General features: G+C 43.0%; 8 non-coding genes across 8 annotated transcripts; all 8 read left to right on the top strand.

The window, feature by feature from the left end:
- Positions 1 to 73, top strand: TRNAV-UAC (transfer RNA valine (anticodon UAC)). The gene has a single exon. It is a non-coding gene; the product is annotated as a tRNA-Val (tRNA).
- A 1,037-nt stretch (positions 74 to 1,110) lies between these two features.
- On the top strand, positions 1,111 to 1,183 carry TRNAV-UAC (transfer RNA valine (anticodon UAC)). Its single transcript has one exon. It is a non-coding gene; the product is annotated as a tRNA-Val (tRNA).
- An 11,334-nt stretch (positions 1,184 to 12,517) lies between these two features.
- On the top strand, positions 12,518 to 12,590 carry TRNAV-UAC (transfer RNA valine (anticodon UAC)). The gene has a single exon. It is a non-coding gene; the product is annotated as a tRNA-Val (tRNA).
- Positions 12,591 to 13,628: 1,038 nt separating this feature from the next.
- Positions 13,629 to 13,701, top strand: TRNAV-UAC (transfer RNA valine (anticodon UAC)). Its single transcript has one exon. It is a non-coding gene; the product is annotated as a tRNA-Val (tRNA).
- Positions 13,702 to 14,374: 673 nt separating this feature from the next.
- Positions 14,375 to 14,447, top strand: TRNAV-UAC (transfer RNA valine (anticodon UAC)). The gene has a single exon. It is a non-coding gene; the product is annotated as a tRNA-Val (tRNA).
- Positions 14,448 to 14,738: 291 nt separating this feature from the next.
- On the top strand, positions 14,739 to 14,811 carry TRNAV-UAC (transfer RNA valine (anticodon UAC)). The gene has a single exon. It is a non-coding gene; the product is annotated as a tRNA-Val (tRNA).
- Positions 14,812 to 15,484: 673 nt separating this feature from the next.
- Positions 15,485 to 15,557, top strand: TRNAV-UAC (transfer RNA valine (anticodon UAC)). The gene has a single exon. It is a non-coding gene; the product is annotated as a tRNA-Val (tRNA).
- A 291-nt stretch (positions 15,558 to 15,848) lies between these two features.
- On the top strand, positions 15,849 to 15,921 carry TRNAV-UAC (transfer RNA valine (anticodon UAC)). Its single transcript has one exon. It is a non-coding gene; the product is annotated as a tRNA-Val (tRNA).
- The last annotated feature ends 7,949 nt before the right edge of the window (positions 15,922 to 23,870 follow it).

The raw sequence follows: 23,870 nt of genomic DNA on the forward strand, positions 1-23,870 counted from the left end.
GGTTTCATAGTGTAATGGTCATCACGTCTGCTTTACACGCAGAAGGTCCTGGGTTCAATCCCCAGTGAAACCATAGTTTTATTTTTAACTTTTGGTTATCCTTATGAAATATTTTATGTAAGAATTCTCATGTTCAGTAGACACCCATTTAAAGCAAAGACAAATGAAATCACATATTTCAATCTAGAATTCATATGGTGGTGGTCATTTAGTCTGATTTACACGTGAAATGTTCAAGTTTTCATCCCCACTAAAAACCATGGTCATATCCTTCTGAACAGGATTCTCTAGAAGAAAGTTGCATTGTCTTTTCGGAAGATCATAAAACACCTGTGTACAACAATGGTCAATTAAAGCACTGCTTAAGTGTTGTGTTTCAAAGTGTAGTGGTCATCACACCTGCTTTTCATTCAATATGTCCTGAGATCTATCCTAAGTCAAATGAAAGCCAGAGTCATTAACCCTTGGTTATCCTCAATAAATTTTCTTTGGAAGCATTCTAATGTTCTGTAGATACCCATTTGAAGGAAAAAGAAATGAAATGACACATTTCAAACAATAATTTATTTGGAAGTGGTCATTACATCTGCTTTGCAAGTGGAAGCTCTTCACTTTGATCCCCACCAAAACTATGGGATTATCCTTTTGAACATGCGTCTCTTGAAGAAAATTACAATGTATGATTTTGGAATGATCAGGAGACACCCATGTACTGCAACGGTCAATGAAAAACATAGGAACAAGTTGGATTTCATAGTGTAGTGGTCATCACATCTGCTTTACACGCAGAAGGTCCTGGGTTCAATCCCCAGTGAAACCAAGGGCTAAATCATTAACCATTGGTTATTTTTAAAAAAACAATTATATGTAAGCATACTCAAATTCCATGGCCACCCATTTAAACGAAAGACAATTGAAATGACATATTACAATCTATAATTCATATGGTAGTAGTCAATTTGTCTGATTTACAGTTAGATTGTCCTACTTTTTCACTTATGAGCACATCTTTTTAAACAGGTTTCTTTAGAAGAAAATGATATTGTGTTTTGAAAGATCAGTGGACAACCGTTTTCTGCAGCTGTCATCCAATCCAATTGATCTGTGGTGGGTTTCATAGTGTAGTGGTCATCACGTCTGCTTTACACGCAGAAGGTCCTGGGTTCAATCCCCAGTGAAACCATAGTTTAATTTTTAACTTTTGGTTATCCTTATGAAATATTTTATGTAAGAATTCTCATGTTCGGTAGACACCCATTTTAAGCAAAGACAAATGAAATCACATATTTCAATCTAAAATTCATATGGTGGTGGTCATTTAGTCTGATTTACAAGTGAAATGTTAAGTTTTCATCCCCACTGAAAACCATGGTCATATCCTTCTGAACAGGATTCTCTAGAAGAAAGTTGCATTGTCTTTTGGAAGATCATAAGGCACCTGTGTACAACAACGGTCAATTAAAACACTGCTCAAGTGTTGTGTTTCAAAGTGTAGTGGTCATCACACCTGCTTTTTATTCAGTATGTCCTGAGATCTATCCTAAGTCAAATGAAAGCCAGAGTCATTAACCCTTGGTTATCCTCAATAAATTTTCTTTGGAAGCATTTTAATGTTCTATAGATACCCATTGGAAGGAAAAAGAAATTAAATGACACATTTCAAACAATAATTTATTTGGAAGTGGTCATTACATCTGCTTTGCAAGTGGAAGTTCTTCAATTTGATCCCCACCAAAACTATGGGATTATCCTTTTGAACATGTGTCCCTTGAAGAAAATTACATTGTATTTTTTTGGAATGATCAGGAGACACCTATGTACTGCAACGGTCAATGAAAAACATAGGGCAAAGTTGGTTTTCATAGTGTAGTGGTCATCACATCTGCTTTACACGCAGAAGGTCCTGGGTTCAATCCTCAGTGAAACCAAGGGCTTAATCTTTAACCATTGGTTATTTTTAAAAAACAATTATATGTAAGCATACTCAAATTCCATGGCCACCCATTTAAACCTAAGACAATTGAAATGACATATTACAATCTATAATTCATATGGTAGTAGTCAATTTGTCTGATTTAAAGTTAGATTGTCCTACTTTTTATCACTTATGAGCACATCTTTTTGAACAGGTTTCTTTAGAAGAAAATTATATTGTGTTTTGAAAGATCACAGGACAACCGTTTTCTGCAACTGTCATCCAATCAAACTGAACTGTGGTGGGTTTCATAGTGTAGTGGTCATCACGTCTGCTTTACACGCAGAAGGTCCTGGGTTCAATCCCCTGGGAAACCATAGTTTAATTTTTAACTTTTGGTTATCCTTATGAAATATTTTATGTAAGAATTCTCATGTTCAGTAGACACCCATTTAAAGCAAAGACAAATGAAATCACATATTTCAATCTAAAATTCATATGGTGGTGGTCATTTAGTCTGATTTACACGTGAAATGTTCAAGTTTTCATCCCCACTAAAAACCATGGTCATATCCTTCTGAACAGGATTCTCTAGAAGAAAGTTGCATTGTCTTTTCGGAAGATCATAAAACACCTGTGTACAACAATGGTCAATTAAAACACTGCTTAAGTGTTGTGTTTCAAAATGTAGTGGTCATCACACTTGCTTTTCATTCAGTATGTCCTGAGATCTATCCTAAGTCAAATGAAAGCCAGAGTCATTAACCCTTGGTTATCCTCAATAAATTTTCTTTGGAAGCATTCTAATTAGAGATGAGCGAGCACTAAAATGCTCGGGTACTCGTTATTCGAGACGAACTTTTCCCGATGCTCGAGTGCTCGTCTCGAATAACGAGCCCCATTGAAGTCATGGAGGCATGGATGCCTCTGAGGCTGCTTAATCGCACCATTATGCCAAAACTATGGGCAACAGCATGGCCATGACAGAGTGACAGAATGAAGCTAGATAGCATGTAAAACATCCAATAATTGACCCTGACACTATAGGGGACGGCATGCATAGGCAGCGGCAGCAGCGGCAGGCTAGAGAGTGGCATGGCGACATACTCTAAATGGACTCAGGCTTCAAACCAATGGGTGGCAGAGAGGAACCAAAGGAGGTGAGATAGAAGCGCTCAAATAATATCGGTACATGATAAAAGTTTGCCAGTATATTTTGTGGATTACACAGCAGGGTGGCGACAAAGTTAACATGGAGGCCATGAAAACAACCCAAAATTCTGCCTGACACAGCTCGTTTGATAAGGGGACCATGTATGGAGGCAGTGAACTAGTAGTAGATTAAAGGTGCTGCAGTTAAAACTATGTTAGTTGGATCTTGGCATGGAGCTGGCGCTCCGCTGCCAGGCGAGCTTTAGCCAATCCAAGCCCCTGTCTCTAGGCTACTCCCCAAACAGCACTTCTAAGAACCTTTTGTATAAGATCAAGTGCAGTAGCGTTCTTATAAGTTTGGGATATGGCGGGTGAGGGGAATGTAAACAGATGCGCAAGAAGCGCATGATGCGCATGGAGCTGGCGCTCCGCTGCCAGGTGAGCTTTCGCCAATCCAAGCCCCTGTCTCTAGGCTACTCCCCAAACAGCACTTCTAAGAACCTTTTGTATAAGATCAAGTGTAGTAGCGTTCTTATAAGTTTAGGATATGCCGGGTGAGGGGAATGTAAACAGATGCGCAAGAAGCGCTGAAATAATATTGGTAAATGATAAAAGTTTGCCAGTATATTTTGTGGATAACACAGCAGGGTGGCGACAAATTTAACAACTTTGATGTGGAATCCATGAAAACAACCCAAATTTCTGCCTGACACACCTCGTTTGATAAGGGGACGATGTATGGAGGCAGCTATATGGACGACTTTTGGAGGTAGCAATGGAGACAACGTGTGGAGGCTGCTATGGAGACAATTTAATTTGGATAGTGCCTGTATGTGGCAGTCCAAAAAAGTTTTCAAACCAGAGGAGCAGGTAGGTGGCCCTCCAGAAAAATGAAATAGATTGAGTGCCTGTATGTGGCAGTCCAAAAAAGTTTTCAAACCAGAGGAGCAGGTAGGTGGCCCTCCAGAAAAATGAAATAGATTGAGTGCCTGTATGTGGCAGTCCAAAAAAGTTTTCAAACCAGAGGAGCAGGTAGGTGGCCCTCCAGTAAAATGGAATAGATTGAGTGCCTGTATGTGGCAGTCCAAAAAAGTTTTCAAACCAGAGGAGCGGGTAGGTGGCCCTCCAGAAAAATGAAATAGATTGAGTGCCTGTATGTGGCAGTCCAAAAAAGTTTTCAAACCAGAGGAGCAGGTAGGTGGCCCTCCAGTAAAATGGAATAGATTGAGTGCCTGTATGTGGCAGTCCAAAAAAGTTTTCAAACCAGAGGAGCGGGTAGGTGGCCCTCCAGAAAAATTACACAGATTGAGTGCCTGTATGTGGCAGTCCAAAAAGCTTTTCAAACCAGAGGAGCAGGTAGGTGGCCCTCCAGTAAAATGGAATAGATTGAGTGCCTGTATGTGGCAGTCCAAAAAAGTTTTCAAACCAGAGGAGCAGGTAGGTGGCCCTCCAGAAAAATTGAATAGATTGAGTGCCTGTATGTGGCACTCCCAAAAATTGTTTAAAACAGAGGACCGGGTAGGTGGCCCTCCAGAAAAATTGAATAGATTGAGTGCCTGTATGTGGCACTCCCAAAAATTGTTTAAAACAGAGGACCGGGTAGGTGGCCCTCCAGAAAAATTGAATAGATTGAGTGCCTGTATGTGGCACTCCCAAAAATTGTTTAAAACAGAGGACCGGGTAGGTGGCCCTCCAGAAAAATTAAATGCATAAAGTACTATAGCTAGAGCCAGTGGGCCCTGTCAAAAAATAGCCAGTTTCCTCTGCTTTACTGTACAAAGAGGAGGAGAAGGAGGAAAATGAGGAGGAGGAGGAGTGGATAAATTATTCAGGTTGAGCTTCCTTCACCTGGTGGAGATTGGAAATTATGAGAAATCCAGGCTTTATTCATCTTAATAAGCGTCAGCCTGTCAGCGCTGTCAGTCGACAGGCGTGTACGCTTATCGGTGATGATGCCACCAGCTGCACTGAAAACCCGCTCGGATAAGACGCTAGCGGCAGGGCAGGCAAGAACCTCCAAGGCGTACAACGCCAGTTCGTGCCACATGTCCAGCTTTGAAACCCAGTAGTTGTAGGGAGCTGTGTGATCATTTAGGACGATGGTATGGTCAGCTACGTACTCCCTCACCATCTTTCTGTAAAGATCAGCCCTACTCTGCCGAGACTGGGGACAGGTGACAGTGTCTTGCTGGGGTGACATAAAACTGGCAAAAGCCTTGTAAAGCGTACCCTTGCCAGTGCTGGACAAGCTGCCTGCTCGCCTACTCTCCCTCGCTACTTGTCCCGCAGAACTACGCACTCTGCCGCTAGCGCTGTCAGAAGGGAAATACTGTTTCAGCTTGTGCACCAGGGCCTGCTGGTATTCATGCATTCTCACACTCCTTTCCTCTCCAGGGATGAGAGTGGAAAGATTTTGCTTGTACCGTGGGTCCAGGAGAGTGAACACCCAGTAATCGGTGCTGGAATAAATTCTTTGAACGCGAGGGTCACGGGATAGGCAGCCTAGCATGAAATCTGCCATATGCGCCAGAGTACCAACGCGTAAGAATTCACTCCCCTCACTGGCCTGACTGTCCATTTCCTCCTCCTCCAACTCCTCCAACTCCTCTTCTTCTGTCCATACACGCTAAACAGTGAAGGACTCAACAATGGTCCCCTCTTGTGTCTCGCCAACATTCTCCTCCTCTTCCTTCCCATACTCCTCCACCTCCACCTGCTCCGATATGCGCTGAGAAACAGACCTAAGGGTGCTTTGGCTATCAACAAGGGAATCTTCTTCCCCCGTCTCTTGTGACGAGCGCAAAGCTTCCGACTTCATGCTGATCAGAGAGTTTTTCAACAGGCCAAGCAGCGGGATGGTGAGGCTGATGATGGCGGCATCGCCACTGACCATCTGTGTTGACTCCTCAAAGTTACTCAGCACCTGACAGATATCAGACATCCACGTCCACTCCTCATTGTAGACTTGAGGAAGCTGACTGACCTGACTACCAGTTCTGGTGGAAGTTGACATCTGGCAGTCTACAATCGCTCGGCGCTGCTGGTAAACTCTGGATAACATGGTCAGTGTTGAATTCCACCTCGTGGGCATGTCGCACAACAGTCGGTGAGCGGGCAGTTGGAGGCGGCGCTGCGCTGCCCTGAGAGTGGCAGCATCTGTGCTGGACTTCCTGAAATGCGCACAGATGCGGCGCACCTTCGTGAGCAAATCAGACAGATTGGGGTATGTCTTGAGGAAATGCTGAACTATCAGATTTAACACATGGGCCAGGCATGGCACATGTGTCAGTCTGCCGAGTTGCAGAGCCGCCACCAGGTTACGGCCATTGTCACACACAACCATGCCTGGCTTCAGGTTCAGCGGTGCCAGCCACAGATCAGTCTGCGCCGTGATGCCCTGTAATAGCTCTTGGGCGGTGTGCCTTTTATCGCCTAGGCTCAGCAGTTTGAGCACCGCCTGCTGTCGCTTAGCGACGGCACTGCTGCTGTACCTAGAGCTACCGACTGATGGCGCCATGCCCATGGATGGTAATTCGGAGGAGGTGGAGGAGGGGTGGGAGGAGGAGGAGGCATAGTAGGCCTGAAACACTTGGACCGAGGTAGGCCCCGCAATCCTCGGCGTCGGCAGTATATGACCAGCCGCAGGGTCAGGCTCGGTCCCAGCCTCCACCAAGTTAACCCAATGTGCCGTCAGCGATATATAGTGGCCCTGCCCGGCAGCACTCGTCCACGTGTCCGTGGTCAGGTGGACCTTGTCAGAAACGGCGTTGGTCAGGGCACGGATGATGTTGTCTGACACGTGCTGGTGCAGGGCTGGGATGGCACATCGGGAAAAGTAGTGGCGGCTGGGGACCGAATACCGAGGGGTGGCCGCCGCCATGAGGTTGCGAAAGGCCTCGGTCTCTACTAGCCTATAGGGCAGCATCTCCAGGCTAAGCAATCTGGAGATGTGGACATTAAGGGCTTGGGCGTGCGGGTGGGTTGCACTATATTTGCGTTTCCGCTCCAGCGTCTGGGGTATGGAGAGCTGAACGCTGGTGGATGCTGTGGAGGATCGTGGAGGCGACGATGGGGTTTTTGTGGCAGGGTCCTGGGCAGGGGGCTGACTATCAGCTGACACAGGGGAAGGAGCAGTGGTGTGCACGGCCGGAGGTGAACGGGCTTGTTGCCACTGAGTGGGGTGTTTAGCATTCATATGCCTGCGCATACTGGTGGTAGTTAAGCTAGTAGTGGTGGAACCCCTGCTGATCCTGGTTTGGCAAATGTTGCACACCACAGTCCGTCGGTCATCCGGTGTTTCCTTAAAGAACCTCCAGACTTCTGAAAATCTAGCCCTCGCCGCAGGAGCCCTCGCCACGGGAGCTTCACTAGTTGACACATTTGGCGCTGATGCACCAGCTCTGGCCCTGCCTCTCCGTCTGGCCCCACCACTGCCTCTTCCAACCTGTTCTGGTCGAGGACTCTCCTCTGTCTCAGAAGCACTGTGTTCACCCGGCCTATCAACCCAGCTTGGGTCTGTCACCTCATCATCCTCCGATCCCTCAGTCTGCTCCCCCCTCGGACTTCCTGCCCTGACAACAACTTCCCCACTGTCTGACAACCGTGTCTCCTCATCGTCGGACACCTCTTTAGACACTTCTTCCACTACGTCAAGAAGGTCATCATCACCCACAGACTGCGACTGGTGGAAAACCTGGGCATCGGAAAATTGCTCAGCAGCAACCGGACAAGTGGTTTGTGACTGTGGGAAGGGTCCAGAAAACAGTTCCTCAGAGTATGCCGGTTCAAATGCCAAATTTTCCTTGGAGGGGGCAGACTGCGGGGGAGGAGGCTGAGGTGCAGGAGCTGGAGGAGTGCCGATTTCGGTGACATGGGTGGACTGCATGGAAGACTGACTGGTGGACAAATTGCTCGAAGCATTGTCGGCAATCCACGACATCACCTGTTCGCACTGTTCTGGCCTCAACAGTGCTCTACCACGAGTCCCAGTAACTTCAGACATGAACCTAGGGAGTGTAGCTCTGCGGTGTTCCCCTGCTCCCTCATAAGCAGGTGGTGTCTCACCCCGCCCAGGACCACGGCCTCTGACCCCTGCAGTAGTTGGACGCCCACGTCAGTTATGAGTTATGAGAGTTATAACTTTAATTTTTTTTTAACTTTTTTTTGTGTTTTTTTGTTTTTTTTTGTGTTTTTTAGTTTTTAAAACCAAACGATGCTATCCTATTGCTATGGCTATTTTCTAGCCAAGTATGAAAGCACACTACTATGCCAGATGAGATGACGCTGAGTTATGAAAAAAATAAACGTAAAATAAAAAAGGAAATGGCAGACTGTGCCTAATTGAAATCCAACCCCTAATAAATTTTCCCACTTCGGTCTTTGCAATGGATATGTGCGTCACTAAGCGCAAAACACAGCGGTCGCAAGTCTCACTACAAATTGCTCACAATTTGCTAGTAGATGCACTGCAGCAAGTACAGCCACCAGCAGATCAACCAGAAATCAAATATATATAACGCTACTGTAGGCGTAAGTAAGCCGTTTGGATTCTCCTATGGCTATTTTCTAGCCAAGTATGAAAGCACACTACTATGCCAGATGAGATGACGCTGAGTTATTAAACAAAATAAACGTAAAATAAAAAAGGAAATGGCAGACTGTGCCTAATTGAAATCCAACCCCTAATAAATTTTCCCACTTCGGTCTTTGCAATGGATATGTGCGTCACTAAGCGCAAAACACAGCGGTCGCAAGTCTCACTACAAATTGCTCACAATTTGCTAGTAGATGCACTGCAGCAAGTACAGCCACCAGCAGATCAACCAGAAATCAAATATATATAACGCTACTGTAGGCGTAAGTAAGCCGTTTGGATTCTCCTATGGCTATTTTCTAGCCAAGTATGAAAGCACACTACTATGCAAGATGAGATGACACTGAGTTATTAAAAAAATAAACGTAAAATAAAAAAGGAAATGGCAGACTGTACCTAATTGAAATCCAACCCCTAATAAATTTTTCCACTTCGGTCTTTGCAATGGATATGTGCGTCACTAAGCGCAAAACACAGCGGTCGCAAGTCTCACTACAAATTGCTCACAATTTGCTAGTAGATGCACTGCAGCAAGTACAGCCACCAGCAGATCAACCAGAAATCAAATATATATAACGCTACTGTAGGCGTAAGTAAGCCGTTTGGATTCTCCTATGGCTATTTTCCAGCCAAGTATGAAAGCACACTACTATGCAAGATGAGATGACACTGAGTTATTAAAAAAAATAAACGTAAAATAAAAAAGGAAATGGCAGACTGTGCCTAATTGAAATCCAACCCCTAATAAATTTTCCCACTTCGGTCTTTGCAATGGATATGTGCGTCACTAAGCGCAAAACACAGCGGTCGCAAGTCTCACTACAAATTGCTCACAATTTGCTAGTAGATGCACTGCAGCAAGTACAGCCACCAGCAGATCAACCAGAAATCAAATATATATAACGCTACTGTAGGCGTAAGTAAGCCGTTTGGATTCTCCTATGGCTATTTTCTAGCCAAGTATGAAAGCACACTACTATGCCAGATGAGATGACGCTGAGTTATTAAACAAAATAAACGTAAAATAAAAAAGGAAATGGCAGACTGTGCCTAATTGAAATCCAACCCCTAATAAATTTTCCCACTTCGGTCTTTGCAATGGATATGTGCGTCACTAAGCGCAAAACACAGCGGTCGCAAGTCTCACTACAAATTGCTCACAATTTGCTAGTAGATGCACTGCAGCAAGTACAGCCACCAGCAGATCAACCAGAAATCAAATATATATAACGCTACTGTAGGCGTAAGTAAGCCGTTTGGATTCTCCTATGGCTATTTTCTAGCCAAGTATGAAAGCACACTACTATGCCAGATGAGATGACGCTGAGTTATTAAACAAAATAAACGTAAAATAAAAAAGGAAATGGCAGACTGTGCCTAATTGAAATCCAACCCCTAATAAATTTTCCCACTTCGGTCTTTGCAATGGATATGTGCGTCACTAAGCGCAAAACACAGCGGTCGCAAGTCTCACTACAAATTGCTCACAATTTGCTAGTAGATGCACTGCAGCAAGTACAGCCACCAGCAGATCAACCAGAAATCAAATATATATAACGCTACTGTAGGCGTAAGTAAGCCGTTTGGATTCTCCTATGGCTATTTTCTAGCCAAGTATGAAAGCACACTACTATGCAAGATGAGATGACACTGAGTTATTAAAAAAATAAACGTAAAATAAAAAAGGAAATGGCAGACTGTGCCTAATTGAAATCCAACCCCTAATAAATTTTCCCACTTCGGTCTTTGCAATGGATATGTGCGTCACTAAGCGCAAAACACAGCGGTCGCAAGTCTCACTACAAATTGCTCACAATTTGCTAGTAGATGCACTGCAGCAAGTACAGCCACCAGCAGATCAACCAGAAATCAAATATATATAACGCTACTGTAGGCGTAAGTAAGCCGTTTGGATTCTCCTATGGCTATTTTCTAGCCAAGTATGAAAGCACACTACTATGCCAGATGAGATGACGCTGAGTTATTAAACAAAATAAACGTAAAATAAAAAAGGAAATGGCAGACTGTGCCTAATTGAAATCCAACCCCTAATAAATTTTCCCACTTCGGTCTTTGCAATGGATATGTGCATCACTAAGCGCAAAACACAGCGGTCGCAAGTCTCACTACAAATTGCTCACAATTTGCTAGTAGATGCACTGCAGCAAGTACAGCCACCAGCAGATCAACCAGAAATCAAATATATATAACGCTACTGTAGGCGTAAGTAAGCCGTTTGGATTCTCCTATGGCTATTTTCTAGCCAAGTATGAAAGCACACTACTATGCAAGATGAGATGACACTGAGTTATTAAAAAAAATAAACGTAAAATAAAAAAGGAAATGGCAGACTGTGCCTAATTGAAATCCAACCCCTAATAAATTTTCCCACTTCGGTCTTTGCAATGGATATGTGCGTCACTAAGCGCAAAACACAGCGGTCGCAAGTCTCACTACAAATTGCTCACAATTTGCTAGTAGATGCACTGCAGCAAGTACAGCCACCAGCAGATCAACCAGAAATCAAATATATATAACGCTACTGTAGGCGTAAGTAAGCCGTTTGGATTCTCCTATGGCTATTTTCTAGCCAAGTATGAAAGCACACTACTATGCAAGATGAGATGACACTGAGTTATTAAAAAAATAAACGTAAAATAAAAAGTAAATGGCAGACTGTGCCTAATTGAAATCAAACCCCTAATAAATTTTCCCACTTTGGTGTTTGAGGTGGATATGTGTGTCACTAAGAGCTAAACACAACGGTAGCAAGTCCCCCTGCAAATTCCTCACAATATGGTACTAGCTGCAAATAAAAAAAAAAAAGTATAACGTTATTGTAGCCCTAAAAAGGGCTGTTGGGTTCTTGGAGAATCACTCCTGCCTAACAGTAAGCTAATAGAACACCCTAACGCTTTCCCTGACCAGCAGCAGCTCTCTCCCTAGCGGCATCCAGACACAGAATGATCCGAGCAGCGCGGGCAGCGGCTAGTCTATCCCAGGGTCACCTGATCTGGCCAGCCAACCACTGCTATCGACGTGTAAGGGTACCACGTCATGCTGGGTGGAGTGCAGAGTCTCCTGGCTTGTGATTGGCTCTGTTTCTGGCCGCCAAAAAGCAAAACGGCGGGAGCTGCCATTTTCTCGAGCGGCCGAAGTATTCGTCCGAGCAACGAGCAGTTTCGAGTACGCTAATGCTCGACCGAGCATCAAGCTCGGACGAGCATGTTCGCTCATCTCTAATTCTAATGTTCTGTAGATACCCATTTGAAGGAAAAAGAAATGAAATGACACATTTCAAACAATAATTTATTTGGAAGTGGTCATTACATCTGCTTTGCAAGTGGAAGCTCTTCACTTTGATCCCCACCAAAACTATGGGATTATCCTTTTGAACATGCGTCTCTTGAAGAAAATTACAATGTATGATTTTGGAATGATCAGGAGACACCCATGTACTGCAACGGTCAATGAAAAACATAGGGACAAGTTGGGTTTCATAATGTACTGGTCATCACATCTGCTTTACACGCAGAGGGTCCTGGGTTCAATCCCCAGTGAAACCAAGGGCTTAAGCTTTAACCATTGGTTATTTTTAAAAAACAATTATATGTAAGCATACTCAAATTCCATGGCCACCCATTTAAACGAAAGACAATTTAAACGACATATTACAATCTATAATTCATATGGTAGTAGTCAATTTGTCTGATTTACAGTTAGATTGTCCTACTTTTTATCACTTATGAGCACATCTTTTTGAACAGGTTTCTTTAGAAGAAAATTATATTGTGTTTTGAAAGATCAGTGGACAACCGTTTTCTGCAGCTGTCATCCAATCCAACTGATCTGTGGTGGGTTTCATAGTGTAGTGGTCATCACGTCTGCTTTACACGCAGAAGGTCCTGGGTTCAATCCCCAGTGAAACCGTAGTTTTATTTTTAACTTTTGGTTATCCTTATGAAATATTTTATGTAAGAATTCTCATGTTCAGTAGACACCCATTTAAAGCAAAGACAAATGAAATCACATATTTCAATCTAGAATTCATATGGTGGTGGTCATTTAGTCTGATTTACAAGTGAAATGTTCAAGTTTTCATCCCCACTAAAAACCATGGTCATATCCTTCTGAACAGGATTCTCTAGAAGAAAGTTGCATTGTCTTTTCGGAAGATCATAAAACACCTGTGTACAACAACGGTCAATTAAAACACTGCTTAAGTGTTGTGTTTCAAAGTGTAGTGGTCATCACACCTGCTTTTCATTCAGTATGTCCTGAGATCTATCCTAAGTCAAATGAAAGCCAGAGTCATTAACCCTTGGTTATCCTCAATAAATTTTCTTTGGACGCATTCTAATGTTCTGTAGATACCCATTTGAAGGAAAAAGAAATGAAATGACACATTTCAAACAATAATTTATTTGGAAGTGGTCATTACATCTGCTTTGCAAGTGGAAGCTCTTTACTTTGATCCCCACCAAAACTATGGGATTATCCTTTTGAACATGCGTCTCTTGAAGAAAATTACAATGTATGATTTTGGAATGATCAGGAGACACCCATGTACTGCAACGGTCAATGAAAAACACAGGGACAAGTTGGGTTTCATAGTGTAGAGGTCGTCACATCTGCTTTACACGCAGAAGGTCCTGGGTTCAATCCCCAGTGAAACCAAGGGCTTAATATTTAACCATTGGTTATTTTTAAAAAACAATTATATGTAAGCATACTCAAATTCCATGGCCACCCATTTAAACGAAAGACAATTGAAATGACATATTACAATCTATAATTCATATGGTAGTAGTCAATTTGTCTGATTTACAGTTAGATTGTTCTACTTTTTATCACTTATTAGCACATCTTTTTGAACAGGTTTCTTTAGAAGAAAATTATATTGTGTTTTGAAAGATCAGTGGACAACCGTTTTCTGCAGCTGTCATCCAATTCAACTGATCTGTGGTGGGTTTCATAGTGTAGTGGTCATCACGTCTGCTTTACACGCAGAAGGTCCTGGGTTCAATCCCCAGTGAAACCATAGTTTAATTTTTAACTTTTGGTTATCCTTATGAAATATTTTATGTAAGAATTCTCATGTTCAGTAGACACCCATTTAAAGCAAAGACAAATGAAATCACATATTTCAATCTAAAATTCATATGGTGGTGGTCATTTAGTCTGATTTACAAGTGAAATGTTAAGTTTTCATCCCCACTAAAAACCATGGTCATATCCTTCTGAACAGGATTCTCTAGAAGAAAGTTGCATTGTCTTTTCGGAAGATCATAAAACACTTGTGTACAACAATGGTCAATTAAAACACTGCTCAAGTGTTGTGTTTCAAAGTGTAGTGGTCATCACACCTGCTTTTCATTCAGTATGTCCTGAGATCTATCCTAAGTCAAATGAAAGCCAGAGTCATTAACCCTTGGTTATCCTCAATAAATTTTCTTTGGAAGCATTCTAATGTTCTGTAGATACCCATTTGAAGGAAAAAGAAATGAAATGACACATTTCAAACAATAATTTATTTGGAAGTGGTCATTACATCTGCTTTGCAAGTGGAAGCTCTTTACTTTGATCCCCACCAAAACTATGGGATTATCCTTTTGAACATGCGTCTCTTGAAGAAAATTACAATGTATGATTTTGGAATGATCAGGAGACACCCATGTACTGCAACGGTCAATGAAAAACACAGGGACAAGTTGGGTTTCATAGTGTAGTGGTCATCACATCTGCTTTACACGCAGAAGGTCCTGGGTTCAATCCCCAGTGAAACCAAGGGCTTAATATTTAACCATTGGTTATTTTTAAAAAACAATTATATGTAAGCATACTCAAATTCCATGGCCACCCATTTAAACGAAAGACAATTGAAATGACATATTACAATCTATAATTCATATGGTAGTAGTCAATTTGTCTGATTTACAGTTAGATTGTCCTACTTTTTATCACTTATTAGCACATCTTTTTGAACAGGTTTCTTTAGAAGAAAATTATATTGTGTTTTGAAAGATCAGTGGACAACCGTTTTCTGCAGCTGTCATCCAATCCAACTGATCTGTGGTGGGTTTCATAGTGTAGTGGTCATCACGTCTGCTTTACACGCAGAAGGTCCTGGGTTCAATCCCCAGTGAAACCTTAGTTTAATTTTTAACTTTTGGTTATCCTTATGAAATATTTTATGTAAGAATTCTCATGTTCAGTAGACACCCATTTAAAGCAAAGACAAATGAAATCACATATTTCAATCTAAAATTCATATGGTGGTGGTCATTTAGTCTGATTTACAAGTGAAATGTTAAGTTTTCATCCCCACTAAAAACCATGGTCATATCCTTCTGAACAGGATTCTCTAGAAGAAAGTTGCATTGTCTTTTCGGAAGATCATAAAACACTTGTGTACAACAATGGTCAATTAAAACACTGCTCAAGTGTTGTGTTTCAAAGTGTAGTGGTCATCACACCTGCTTTTCATTCAGTATGTCCTGAGATCTATCCTAAGTCAAATGAAAGCCAGAGTCATTAACCCTTGGTTATCCTCAATAAATTTTCTTTGGAAGCATTCTAATGTTCTGTAGATACCCATTTGAAGGAAAAAGAAATGAAATGACACATTTCAAACAATAATTTATTTGGAAGTGGTCATTACATCTGCTTTGCAAGTGGAAGTTCTTCAATTTGATCCCCACCAAAACTATGGGATTATCCTTTTGAACATGCGTCTCTTGAAGAAAATTACAATGTATGATTTTGGAATGATCAGGAGACACCCATGTACTGCAACGGTCAATGAAAAACACAGGGACAAGTTGGGTTTCATAGTGTAGTGGTCATCACATCTGCTTTACACGCAGAAGGTCCTGGGTTCAATCCCCAGTGAAACCAAGGGCTTAATATTTAACCATTGGTTATTTTTAAAAAACAATTATATGTAAGCATACTCAAATTCCATGGCCACCCATTTAAACGAAAGACAATTGAAATGACATATTGCAATCTATAATTCATATGGTAGTAGTCAATTTGTCTGATTTACAGTTAGATTGTCCTACTTTTTATCACTTATTAGCACATCTTTTTGAACAGGTTTCTTTAGAAGAAAATTATATTGTGTTTTGAAAGATCAGTGGACAACCGTTTTCTGCAGCTGTCATCCAATTCAACTGATCTGTGGTGGGTTTCATAGTGTAGTGGTCATCATGTCTGCTTTACACGCAGAAGGTCCTGGGTTCAATCCCCAGTGAAACCATAGTTTAATTTTTAACTTTTGGTTATCCTTATGAAATATTTTATGTAAGAATTCTCATGTTCAGTAGACACCCATTTAAAGCAAAGACAAATGAAATCACATATTTCAATCTAAAATTCATATGGTGGTGGTCATTTAGTCTGATTTACAAGTGAAATGTTAAGTTTTCATCCCCACTAAAAACCATGGTCATATCCTTCTGAACAGGATTCTCTAGAAGAAAGTTGCATTGTCTTTTCGGAAGATCATAAAACACTTGTGTACAACAATGGTCAATTAAAACACTGCTCAAGTGTTGTGTTTCAAAGTGTAGTGGTCATCACACCTGCTTTTCATTCAGTATGTCCTGAGATCTATCCTAAGTCAAATGAAAGCCAGAGTCATTAACCCTTGGTTATCCTCAATAAATTTTCTTTGGAAGCATTCTAATGTTCTGTAGATACCCATTTGAAGGAAAAAGAAATGAAATGACACATTTCAAACAATAATTTATTTGGAAGTGGTCATTACATCTGCTTTGCAAGTGGAAGTTCTTCAATTTGATCCCCACCAAAACTATGGGATTATCCTTTTGAACATGCGTCTCTTGAAGAAAATTACATTGTATGTTTTTGGAATGATCAGGAGACACCCATGTACTGCAACGGTCAATGAAAAACATAGGAACAAGTTGGGTTTCATAGTGTAGTGGGCATCACATCTGCTTTACACGCAGAAGGTCCTGGGTTCAATCCCTAAAATAGCAGGTTCCAGTAACATACTGGTTATATAATGCAAATATATGTTAATTGCTCATTCAATTCTTCAGGCTGTATCGTTCTCAAAGTAAAAATCCATCTGGATCCACACTGCAACAATTTTCCAGTGAAATCCCCTCCTCTCACGGAAGGTACCACATTCTCTATGGCTTGAAATTGTAGCACTTTATGATCACTACCATGATGTTGCCACACATGGAGTGCTACAGCTGTGTCTTCACCATTTTTGCTGTCATTGACATGGTCCCTGATCCTTCTCCTGAATTCGCGACTTGTCTGTCCCACATACTGCATCCCACAGGTGCAGGTCATCAGATAAACAACTCCAGTAGTCTTACAGTTGGCGAACCAACCGGATGTACTTACAGGCCTTACAGCCACCACATCTAAAAGTCCCCTTGGGTTTCTCAGGGAGCCATGTTCCCTTTTCTGTCTGCAGTTGAAGGTAACTGTGGACTACCACATCCTTGATATTGCGACCCCTTCAGTAGGTGATTGAGGGATAGTCATCAATCGTGTCCATGACGTCTTTGTCCATCTTGAGAATGCCCCAATTGTCAGATAGGATTTTCTGTACCAGATCATGGCAACCATCAAAAATTTGCAGAGCAGTTCCTCCACATCCTCAAATACTGGCCTTTTGGTATACCCCTTTTCAGGAGAACCGAGTGCCAGCTCTGCCAGAACAACAAACTGTTTGTTGCTGTAGGATTCTTAAAGACCTTTATTTTTAGATCTCCCGAAGGAGTAACTGGGATCGTAACATCCAGGAACGTGATCTCAATAGGGCTAATCTCATAAGTAAAAAATAGACCCAGCTCGTTTATATTGAGCTTCTGGACGAATTCCATGAAGGACTCCTTGGTGTCATTCCAAAAAATGAGGATATCATCAATGAACCTCAGCCATAACAATATGGCCAAGGTCCATTCCTCCAAATGCTCCTGGAAAACCACCTCCCTCTCCCACCAGCCCAGGTAAAGGTTCGCATATGTGGGAGCACACAGGCTCCCCATTGCAACCCCCCTGAGCTGGTGGAAGAACTTCCCCTCAAAGAGAAAGTAATTTCTCCTGAGAACAAAATCCAATAGTATCAGGACCAGAGCGTTATGTGCCATGTGGTGCACCATCACAACCCTTAGAGTGTGGTAGAGAGCTGTAAAGGGCCTTTACGTCCAAACTGGCAAGCAGAGTACCCGCTGGGAGCACCACCCCATCAATTCCTTCTCAGGACGTCCATGGTGTCCCTCACAGAAGAGGGGAGTGAGGTGACAAATGGATGCAACAGGGTATCCAAGTAGATTCTCACGTTTTGCAATGACAATCCAGTTTGCGATGACAAGACAGTCCACACTCAAAACAATCGGTCTCCCTTTTAGGGGAGAGAGCCCCTTATGAATCTTGGGGAGGGAATAAAACGTGGCCGTGCTGGGGTGATCTGGGAGCATGAAATCTAGTTCATTCTTAGAGATGAGCTTATCCCTCAGGGCATCATGTAGGATCCCTGAGAGTTCTTGACGAAATGTCCCCATGGGATTCCCAGATAGTATCTTGTAACAATGTTTGTCCTTCAGGTTCCCAAGGCACATTTCGACATATTTCTCCCTGCCCAGCACGACCACATTCCCCCCCTTATCAGAAGGTTTGATCACAATTGTTGAGTCATTACCAAGATCTTTGAACGCTCGCTTCACCATAAGTCAGGTTTGGTCGCAATCCATCCAAGGTTTGTACATCCAATAACTGGTCGGTCACCATCTTTAAAAACACATCAATGGGAGAATTATCCCCAAGGGGTGCTAATTTCCTAGATCTGGGTCTTAAGTCTGTGAAAGGGCCCTCTCCTGGGGTCCTTTCACCTTCCTCAAGCAATGTTTGGAAATTATAGAAGTCTGCACTGTCGTCTGTTATGGATTTTAAAAAACTTTTTCCACTTAAGACATCTACAGAATAAATTTACATCTTTACACCCAAAGGTGTCACAATGGGGGACAGGGACAAAGGATAGTCCTTTTGAGAGGACATTAATTTCATCCCTTGATAGGGATCTCTCAGACAAATTAAGAATCTGCTTGCAATCTGTCTGTTATTGAGAACACACAGTCAGTCGTCAATGTGGGTTTCATAGTGTATTGGTTATTATGTCCGCTATATACGCACAAGCTTAATCTTCAACCCTTAGTTATTTTAAGAATTTTTTTTGTCAGCATTCTCATGCTCAGTAGACATCTATTTAAATCGAAGACAAATGGAATGACATATTTCAATCTATAAATAATATGGATCCTTTCACTCATCAGCTTTACAAGTAGAAGTTTGATACTCATTGAAGCCCTAGTTATATCTTTGTGTTCCTGTGCTCAGCGCAGGATCAGAACCTGGCATCTAGCTGTCAGACACAACCAGAGACCCTACGGAGAAGGCAAAATAAGTTTATTACCTCTACTGCCTTCTACTTTCTGCACTGCATAGCACTGAAGTACCGCTCTGCAGTCATGTGAAAGGCAGGTCTTTGGGGGTAATCAGAGCTTCTCTTATAGATGCCCTAGTTATAGGTGTAAACTAGAAAGTGAAAAAAATATATTAAAAATTAAAAAAGAAGAACTCACGAGGGACATATAAAGTAAAAAAAAACATGCAAACAATAAGTATTAATATATTTTTAAAAATAAACAATAATTCTTAACAAAATAAAAGAACTCCCCACATAAAAAATGCCATAGTCGCCTGTTTGCCTACACATATTATACATCAAAAAGATTATCACACACTAGGGAATAGAGATGAGCGAGCACTAAAATGCTCGGGTACTCGTTATTCGAGACGAACTTTTCCCGATGCTCGAGTGCTCGCCTCGAATAATGAGCCCCATTGAAGTCAATGGGAGACTCGAGCATTTTTCAAGGGGACCAAGGATCTGCACAGGGAAGCTTGGCCAAGGATGGAAACACCACGGAAATGGACAGGAAACAGCAGGGGCAGCATGCATGGATGCCTCTGAGGCTGCTTAATCGCACCATTATGCCAAAAGTATGGGCAACAGCATGGCAGTGACAGAGTGACCGAATGAGGCTAGATAGCATCTAAAACATCCAATAATTGACCCTGACACTATAGGGGACTATGCAGAGGCAGCGGCAGCAACGGCAGGCTAGAGAGTGTCTTGGCAACATACCCCAAATGGACTCAGGCTTAAAACCAATGGGTGGCAGAGAGGAACCAAAGGAGGTGAGCAAGAAGCGCTCAAATAATATCGGTAAATGATAAAAGTTTGCCAGTATATTTTGTGGATTACACAGCAGGGTGGCGACAAAGTTAACAAGTTTGATGAGGAAGCCATGAAAACAACCCAAAATTCTGCCTGACACAGCTCGTTTGATAAGGGGACCATGTATGGAGGCAGTGAACTAGTAGTAGATTAAAGGTGCTGCAGTTAAAACTATGTTAGTTGGATCTTGGGATGGAGCTGGCGCTCCGCTGCCAGGCGAGCTTTCGCCAATCCAAGCCCCTGTCTCTAGGCTACTCCCCAAACAGCACTTCTAAGAACCTTTTGTATAAGATCAAGTGTAGTAGCGTTCTTATAAGTTTGGGTTCTGGCGGGTGAGGGGAATGTAAACAGATGCGCAAAAAGCGCTGAAATAATATTGGTAAATGATAAAAGTTTGCCAGTATATTTTGTGGATTACACAGCAGGGTGGCGACAAAGTTAACAAGTTTGATGTGGAAGCCATGAAAACAACCCAAAATTCTGCCTGACACAGCTCGTTTGATAAGGGGACCATGTATGGAGGCAGTGAACTAGTAGTAGATTAAAGGTGCTGCAGTTAAAACTATGTTAGTTGGATCTTGGGATGGAGCTGGCGCTCCGCTGCCAGGCGAGCTTTCGCCAATCCAAGCCCCTGTCTCTAGGCTACTCCCCAAACAGCACTTCTAAGAACCTTTTGTATAAGATCAAGTGTAGTAGCGTTCTTATAAGTTTGGGTTCTGGCGGGTGAGGGGAATGTAAACAGATGCGCAAGAAGCGCTGAAATAATATTGGTAAATGATAAAAGTTTGCCAGTATATTTTGTGGATTACACAGCAGGGTGGCGACAAAGTTAACAAGTTTGATGTGGAAGCCATGAAAACAACCCAAAATTCTGCCTGACACAGCTCGTTTGATAAGGGGACCATGTATGGAGGCAGTGAACTAGTAGTAGATTAAAGGTGCTGCAGTTAAAACTATGTTAGTTGGATCTTGGGATGGAGCTGGCGCTCCGCTGCCAGGCGAGCTTTCGCCAATCCAAGCCCCTGTCTCTAGGCTACTCCCCAAACAGCACTTCTAAGAACCTTTTGTATAAGATCAAGTGTAGTAGCGTTCTTATAAGTTTGGGTTCTGGCGGGTGAGGGGAATGTAAACAGATGCGCAAGAAGCGCTGAAATAATATTGGTAAATGATAAAAGTTTGCCAGTATATTTTGTGGATTACACAGCAGGGTGGCGACAAAGTTAACAAGTTTGATGTGGAAGCCATGAAAACAACCCAAAATTCTGCCTGACACAGCTCGTTTGATAAGGGGACCATGTATGGAGGCAGTGAACTAGTAGTAGATTAAAGGTGCTGCAGTTAAAACTATGTTAGTTGGATCTTGGGATGGAGCTGGCGCTCCGCTGCCAGGCGAGCTTTCGCCAATCCAAGCCCCTGTCTCTAGGCTACTCCCCAAACAGCACTTCTAAGAACCTTTTGTATAAGATCAAGTGTAGTAGCGTTCTTATAAGTTTGGGTTCTGGCGGGTGAGGGGAATGTAAACAGATGCGCAAGAAGCGCTGAAATAATATTGGTAAATGATAAAAGTTTGCCAGTATATTTTGTGGATTACACAGCAGGGTGGCGACAAAGTTAACATGGAAGCCATGAAAACAATCCAAAATTCTGCCTGACACAGCTCGTTTGATAAGGGGACCATGTATGGAGGCAGCTATATGGACGACTTTTGGAGGCAGCTATGGCGATGACGTGTGGAGGTAGCAATGGAGACAACGTGTGAAGGCAGCTAAAAAGACGACGTGTGGAGGCTGCTATGGAGACAATTATATTTGGATAGTGCCTGTATGTGGCAGTCCAAAAAAGTTTTCAAACCAGAGGAGCAGGTAGCTGGTCCTCCAGAAAAATTACATAGATTGAGTGCCTGTATGTGGCAGTCCAAAAAAGTTTTCAAACCAGAGGAGCAGGTAGCTGGTCCTCCTGAAAAATTACATAGATTGAGTGCCTGTATGTGGCAGTCCAAAAAAGTTTTCAAACCAGAGGAGCAGGTAGCTGGTCCTCCAGAAAAATTACATAGATTGAGTGCCTGTATGTGGCAGTCCAAAAAAGTTTTCAAACCAGAGGAGCAGGTAGCTGGTCCTCCAAAAAGATTAAATAAATTGAGTGCCTGTATGTGGCAGTCCAAAAAAGTTTTCAAACCAGAGGAGCAGGTAGCTGGTCCTCCAGAAAAATTACATAGATTGAGTGCCTGTATGTGGCAGTCCAAAAAAGTTTTCAAAGCAGAGGAGCAGGTAGCTGGTCCTCCAAAAAGGTTAAATAAATTGAGTGCCTGTATGTGGCAGTCCAAAAAAGTTTTCAAACCAGAGGAGCAGGTAGCTGGTCCTCCAGAAAAATTACATAGATTGAGTGCCTGTATGTGGCACTCCCAAAAATTGTTTAAAACAGAGGACAGGGTAGTTGGCCCTCCAGAAAAATTAAATACATAGAGTACTATAGCCAGAGCCAGTTGGCCCTGGCAAAAAAATAGCCAGTTTCCTCTGCTTTAGTGTACAAAGAGGAGGAGAAGGAGGACAATGAGGAGGAGGAGTGCATACATTATTCAGGTTCAGCTTCTTTCACCTGGTGGAGAATGGAAATGCGGAGAAATCCAGGCTTTATTCATCTTGATAAGCGTCAGCCTGTCAGCGCTGTCAGTCGACAGGCGTGTATGCTTATCGGTGATGATGCCACCAGCTGCACTGAAAACCCGCTCGGACAACACGCTAGCGGCAGGGCAGGCAAGAACCTCCAAGGCGTACAGCGCCAGTTCGTGCCACATGTCCAGCTTTGAAACCCAGTAGTTGTAGGGAGCTGTGTGATCATTTAGGACGATGGTATGGTCAGCTACGTACTCCCTCACCATCTTTCTGTAAAGATCAGCCCTACTCTGCCGAGACTGGGGACAGGTGACAGTGTCTTGCTGGGGTGACATAAAACTGGCAAAGGCCTTGTAAAGCGTAGCCCTGCCAGTGCTGGACAAGCTGCCTGGTCGCCTACTCTCCCTCGCTACTTGTCCCGCAGAAGTACGCCCTCTGCCGCTAGCGCTGTCAGAAGGGAAATACTGTTTCAGCTTGTGCACCAGGGCCTGCTGGTATTCATGCATTCTCACACTCCTTTCCTCTCCAGGGATGAGAGTGGAAAGATTTTGCTTGTACCGTGGGTCCAGGAGAGTGAATACCCAGTAATCGGTGCTGGAATAAATTCTTTGAACGCGAGGGTCACGGGATAGGCAGCTTAGCATGAAATCTGCCATATGCGCCAGAGTCCCAACGCGCAAGAATTCACTCCCCTCACTGGCCTGACTGTCCATTTCCTCCTCCTCCAACTCCTCCAACTCCTCTTCTTCTGCCCATACACGCTGAACAGTGAAGGACTGAACAATGGTTCCCTCTTCTGTCTCGCCAACATTCTCCTCCTCTTCCTCCTCATCCTCCTCCACCTCCTCCGATATGCGCTGAGAAACAGACCTAAGGGTGCTTTGGCTATCAACAAGGGAATCTTCTTCCACCGTCTCTTGTGACGAGCGCAAAGCTTCTGACTTCATGCTGACCAGAGAGTTTTTCAACAGGCCAAGCAGCGGGATGGTGAGGCTGATGATGGCGGCATCACCACTGACCATCTGTGTTGACTCCTCAAAGTTACTCAGCACCTGACAGATATCAGACATCCACGTCCACTCCTCATTGTAGACTTGAGGAAGCTGACTGACCTGACTACCAGTTCTGGTGGAAGTTGACATCTGGCAGTCTACAATCGCTCTGCGCTGCTGGTAAACTCTGGATAACATGGTTAGTGTTGAATTCCATCTTGTGGGCACGTCGCACAACAGTCGGTGAGCGGGCAGTTGGAGGCGGCGCTGCGCTGCCCTGAGAGTGGCAGCATCTGTGCTGGACTTCCTGAAATGCGCA

This window comes from Engystomops pustulosus, chromosome 7 (assembly GCF_040894005.1).
Source record: "Engystomops pustulosus chromosome 7, aEngPut4.maternal, whole genome shotgun sequence".
In the NCBI taxonomy this organism is placed as follows: domain Eukaryota; kingdom Metazoa; phylum Chordata; class Amphibia; order Anura; family Leptodactylidae; genus Engystomops; species Engystomops pustulosus.